The sequence below is a fragment of the Chiloscyllium punctatum genome, chromosome 18 (assembly GCF_047496795.1).
Source record: "Chiloscyllium punctatum isolate Juve2018m chromosome 18, sChiPun1.3, whole genome shotgun sequence".
Classification (NCBI taxonomy): Eukaryota; Metazoa; Chordata; class Chondrichthyes; order Orectolobiformes; family Hemiscylliidae; genus Chiloscyllium; species Chiloscyllium punctatum.
This window is the reverse complement of record NC_092756.1, coordinates 74,624,151-74,630,654: the sequence shown is the minus strand read 5'-3', so window position 1 is coordinate 74,630,654 and position 6,504 is coordinate 74,624,151.

Genomic DNA, 6,504 nt, shown 5'->3' with positions numbered 1-6,504 from the left:
ATGTCCCCCAGTCCCTTCATCCAGATCATTAATATATAAAGTGAACAGCTGCGGTCCCAACACTGAACCCTACGGGACACCACTTGTCACCAGCTACCATTCCAAGAATGAACCTTTTACCCCAACATTCTGCCTTCTGTCAGATAGCCAATCCCCAATCCATGCCAATAGCTCACCTCGAACACCATGGACCCTCACCTTACTCAGCAGTCTCCCGTGAGGCACCTTATCAAAGGCCTTTTGGAAATCTAGGTTGATAACATCCACTGGGTTTCCCTGGTCTAACCTACTTGTTACCTCTTCAAAGCATTCTAACAGGTTTGTCAGGCATGACCTCCCCTTACTAAATCCATGGTGACTTGTTCTAATCCAACCCTGCACTTCCAAGAATTTAGAAATCTCGTCCTTAATTTAACATACAACCGAGGTTAGGCTAACCGGCCTATAATTTTCCATCTTTTATCTTGATCTTTTCTTGAACGAGGGTTTACAACAATGATTTTCCAATCATCTGGGAATTTCCCTGACTCCAGCGATTTACGAAAGATTAAAAATAGCCTCTACTATTTTCTCAGTCACCTCCCTCTGAACTCTATGATGTAGACCATCCGGGCCGGGAGATTTATCAATTTTTAGATCTTATAGCTTTTCGAGCACTTCCTCTTTTGTAATGACTACCATACTCAAATCTGCCCCCTGAATCTCCTTAATTGTTAGGATAATGCTCATGTCTTCCACTGTGAAGACTGACACAAAGTATTTACCAAATTCTTCAGCCATTTCCTTATCTCCCTTCACGAACCTTCCTGCATCAATTTGGAATGGCTAATTTGTACTTTTGCCTCTCGTTTGTTTCTTATGTGTTGAAACAAAGTTTAACAATCATTTCTAATATTACTAGCTCGTTGACCTTCATATTTGATCCTCTCCTTCCTATTTCTCTGTCTTTGTTATTCTCTGTTTGTTTTTGTCGTCTTCCCAATCTTCTGATTTCCCAGTGCTCTTGGCCTCTTTGTAGGCTCTCGCTTTCCCTATGATACATTTCCTGACTTCCTTTGTCAGCCCTGGCTGTTTAATTCCCACCCCCTGACAGATAATGTTTCTGCCAAGAGAAGACTGAGGGAGTTTGGGATCCAGTACTCTCTGAGGTATCCGGCGGTGCTCCGATAACCTTACATGGATCCGTACATCTCTTTGATACATCGGAGAAGGCAAGAGACTTTGTGGACAAATTAACCGAATCTGAACAATTTCGTATCTACAAATTGTGTTGTTTGGTTATGTCTTTGTTGTTTTTTAAAAAAACCAAGGAAGTCCAGTTGGAGCTTTCTTTTCCTTGTTTTCCCGATTGGTAATAATCCGGTTTAAACTGTGTTTGGTGGCGGTTGAGATGTGTACTTTCAATTTCTACGTGAAGTTATACAAGAGGATGGGTGGGGTATTTACCCCATCGATCTTAAAAGTTTTTTATCTTTATTCATATTGCTATTCTATGGTATATTTACTTTCTATTCTGCTTGTGTTTGTGGTACGGCTCTAGCTACAAGGAGGGAAAATGGTTGGGATGGCTAGATGCCCACTTATGGGGAGTTTGGGATGGGTAGTTGCCCCCTTTGGGCAAGAGGTGAGTTTCCCTATTCAGCGCCATTGGCACTTTATATGGTGGTTTGTATTGCTTTTAATCTTTGATAGTTTTGTAGGTTTGTTAAATGTAGTGGTTTCAGTTCATGTAGTTTTTATATTTGATGGATCATATGACACTAAGGCTCAGTGATTTGTGGTTCGAGTTCCTCCTGTCTGGAATTTAAATGTTACTGCAGAAGGTTATAGCTAATGACTTGATGAAATGGTGAACCTGGAATATCAAGGGAAGTCACTCACCAATTAAGAGGAAGAAGGTACTTTCGAGTCTTAGAAAGGAGAAAGTGGATATTCCTTTGTTACAGGAGACACACTTGGATGACAGGGAGCATTTGAAACGACAGCAAAATGGGCTTGATCGGGTTTACTTCACATCATTTAATACCAGAAGTAGGGGAGTGGCTGTATTGGTGAGGAGGAATCTCCCATTTAAGTTACTAGAGTGTGTTAAAGACACACACAGAGGACGTTTGTAATTCTTATAGCCTTGATAAGTGGGGAAGAATATGGTGTTTAATTGTTTATTGCCCTTCAGCTCATCCCCTCGACATTTTGCTAGATACGTTTTCTAAATTGATCAGTTTGGAGTCCTGGCATATCATTAAAAGGGGAGATTTTAACAGTCTCATGAATCCCACCGTACAGAGGTTGCCCAAAGGCCCCCCACACCCCCAATACCCTCTGTACAAACTGAACAATTAGTGGATCTGTGTGTGAAGTGAGGGTTGGTGGACATCTGGAGGTGTCTCCACCCTACAGGCAGGGATTTTACGGTTTTCTTTTCCAATCCACACAGATGTCACACCAGGATTGATTTTTTTCCAATCCCCGTGACAACCCTGGACTTGGTGGCACCTTGTACGATCGGTAATATTACCATCTCTGATCACACTCCAGTGGACCTGTTGGTTAAGATTAAGGATGTTACAGTGGGTCCAAGGCACTGGCAAATGGATCCCTTCATCCTCAAGGATAATACGTTTGTGGAGCATTTGTCTCGGGAATTTTGGGCGTTCCTAGATATTAACTCAGGCTCGGTTAGTAGCCAATCCTTCCTTTCGGAAATTGCCAAAGCCGATGCCAGGGGGTTAGTTCTTTCCTACTCTGCCAGTAGGAGGCGGCAGAAGGGTGAGCAGCAACGTCTCCTCGAAACACGGTTGAAGGCAGTCGAGCAGGTTTACTGTGACAGGCATTGATCAAGTTACAGAGGATTATGGTGTTGCTGTCTGTATTGGATTCCATACTCATGCAGACAGCAAAGAACGAGCTTAATTTTGCAAAGCAAAGGTTATATGATCATGGTGACAGGTCTGGCAAATATTTAGCACATCTCGCCAAGAAAATGAGCGCCCCTCAAGCCATTACGGTGATTAGGGAAGGGTCTGGGAACCGAACGTGTGACTCCAAAAAGATTAATGTGTCATTCCAGAGATTTTACTCTAAGTTATACCAATCTGAGGTTTGTGAGGAGGGGTGGGCCAAAATGGAGGTTTTATTCAAGGATCTGGAGCTCCCGGGTGTGACCCCCGAACAAGAGTCTTTTCTCAATGTCCCCTTATCAGAGCAAGAGGTGCAGGAGGCTGTGAAGCAGCTTCAGAGTGGAAAGGCACCCGGTCCTGATGGACTTCCCAGCAAATTCTAGAAGGAATTTACAAACATATTGTCCACTCCGATGCTTAATAATTTTAATGACTCATACAGCCATGATTGTCTCGCGCCGTCTCTTAGAGAGGCCAATATTTCACTTATTCTTAAAAAAGGGAAGGTCCCGGGATACTGTGCTTATTACAGTCCCATTTCACCCTTAAATATGGACTTTAAAATCCTCTCTAATACTCTTGTGTTAAGGCTGGAGACTGTGTTACCTTCTATTGTTAAAGAGGACCAGACGGGCTTCATAAAGGGCTGCAGATCCTCCAATAATGTTAGGAGGCTGCTTAATGTAATTCAAGTGTGTCAACAACAGTCAATATAGGGATTGGTGATTTCTCTAGATACAGAGAAGGCTCTTGACCGAGTTGAGAGGCCGTACCTTTTCTATACTCTGGAGCGGTTCGTTTTGGGCGAAGTTTATATAAGATGGGTAAAGGTTCTCCATAATGACCCTCTCACTGCAATCATCACCAACAGGGTGTGATCAAGCAATTTTAACATTTTTTGGGTCAGCTGGCAGGTCTGTTCCCTTTCCCCACTGCTTTTTACAGTGAGGATTGAATCATTGGTGGAGGGCATTCATAGGGATCCCAATATATCAGCTCCAGACGGGGGGTCAAATTTACATCAGAGTTTATTGTATGTGGACGATGTCCTAATTTCTTTTGTCAAATCCCGCAGTTCATTGCTACACCTGATACAATGCATCTTGGTGTTTGGCACATTATTGGGGGACAAGATTAATCTTTCAAAATCAGAGGATATGTCTTTGGGTGGTCTTATGAAAGTGTTAAGTCTCGAGAGTGAATATCGATTCCCATTTACATGGTCACAGGGGGGTTTTGTGTATTTGAGTATGTTCATTACTCCAGTTCTGAATCGGCTGTTCAAAGATAATTTTGTTCAATTATTTGACAAAATCAAACAAGACCTTCAAAGATGGAGGCGCTTCTGGTCTCGTGGTTGGGTCGGATAGCGTTTATTAAGATGAATATTCTCCCTCGTTTACTATACCCTATATGGATGCTCCCCCTGATTTTCGATAAGCAAACATTCAGGAGACTGAACGGCTGGTTCAGCCCCTTTATTTGGCATCGTCAGTGGCCCCTCATTAAATGAGCTAAACTGCAATTGTCTCACAGACTGGGGGGAGTGGATCTCCCAGACATTAAAAGCTACCAACTAAGCTCACTTTTATCCTTCATGAGTGATTGGGCTTGTGGGGACCCTCTTTCAATATGGTTAGATATTGAAACCTCCCAGGCTAAGGTGACCCCTTACTCGCTTGCTGTGTTTGGACAAAATGAGGACAGTAAGGGAATATTGCCATAACCCAATAGTTATCGATACTGGTAAAGCATGGAGGGCAATTCGGCAGAGGGAAGGCAATATTGGCAAGACATCTTCTCTTACACCGGGTATGCCGGGTTTTCAACCGGGGATGATAGATTCAGGATCCAAACATTGGGCAGTTAGGGGTGTGTCTTGCATTGGCGATTTGTTTGAGGGAGACACAATGATGTCCTTCGATCAGTTAGCACGGAAACACGAGCTATCTAACAAGGACCTCTTTCGTTTTTCTCAAGTTAGGGATTTTATTCAAAAAAGACAACACATTTGACTGATCCCGACACATCCGACATAGAGAGGAGGGTGCTCAGTGCTAAGAGTACACTTTCTGTCAGCACTTTATATCATCAATTAGGGGGGGGGGGTACCCCCTCAGATGAGCTCGATCGACTCTGTTGGGTTTGGGAGAGAGAGCTAGTTGTTGAAGTCTCCTCAGAGGCAAGGTATCAGTATGCAATTGGACCCATGCTTTACAGTTGAAGATTCTCCACAGGTCCCACTTGGCCCCAGACTGTTTGTCAAAATTTAAACCACTGGTATCTTCAACATGTTTCAAGTGCAAGGTCGGTACAGGCACTCTTACCCATTGTCTCTGGTCCTGTGGGAAGCTTCAAACATACTGGAGTGCTGTGGTGGGTGCCATGGAGCGGACTTTGGGTGTAAGGGTGGAGAAGGACCCAATCTCTCTTCTTTTTCAGACTGGAGCCCTGTGACCAATGGAGTGCCACAAGAATCAGTGCTGGGTCCACTACTTTCCGTCATTTATATATATGTTAGTATCATTATGAGGTATCATTAGTAAGTTTGCAGATGACACCAAAATTGGAGGTGTAGTGGACAGCAAAGAAGGGTACCTCAGATTCCAACGGGATCTTGATTAGAAGGGCCGATGAGCTGAGGAGTGATGGGTGGAGTTTAATTTAGATCAATGTGAGGTGCTGCATTTTGGGAAAGCAAATCTTAGCTGGGCTTATAGACTTAATGGGAATGTCCCAGGGAGTGTTGCTGAACAAAGAGACCTTAGAGTGTAGGTTCATCGCTCCTTGAAAGTAGAGTCGGGGATCGATAGGATAGTGAAGAAGGCGTTTGGTATGCTTTCCTTGATTCTAAATCAGTTGTGTACAGTCTATGCAGAGAGATAAGAACCAACAAAACATTGGAATGTTGACATTTCTCAAAGCTTCTGTATAGTTATGAACAAAAGGCATTTTCTACTTGGGCAGGAACCGATCACTGTTCATTGTCAGGCACCAAGAGGATCTGAGAATTAAAAGAACGATCTGATAATTTGTCAGAAAGACCTGAGACTGTGTTGTTTCCCTGTTACACCTTGGCAGCAGCTGTCCGAAACTTTAGTGTATCCCTCAACATGTCATCTGAGATGTTGGAACATGCTGGGCTGAAACACTCGTTTGATGAACAAGACTTTACACTGGCAAATGGCTATGTGTGCCCTCGTGGCATATTGGGTAAACCACTGTCCACCTAAGTGTGGGATTGTGGGTTTAATTTCCCTCTGGGCTGCTTACGTTTTAAGCTTGGTCTTTGAAGCTGACTTTTGTCCCATGCCAACTTCATCACGATCCAAGTTGACTGCATTTTTCAACTACTTTGTTCAAAATCACTGTGCCTGTCGTGAGATTATGGCGAATGCTGTGTAATAGAAACTTGCACAAGGTAATTCCAGGATTTGGGAGATCTTGGGGTGAATTGTCTGAAAGAGACAGCACAGCCCCAATGGGCTGAATGCCCACTAAGTTCCTGTTGAATTGTCCTCAATGCAGCTTTTTGCAACATCTCCACCGACTCCTTCCCCACTAACTGCAAATATCTTGAAAGTGCTGCACAAAATAGCATTGA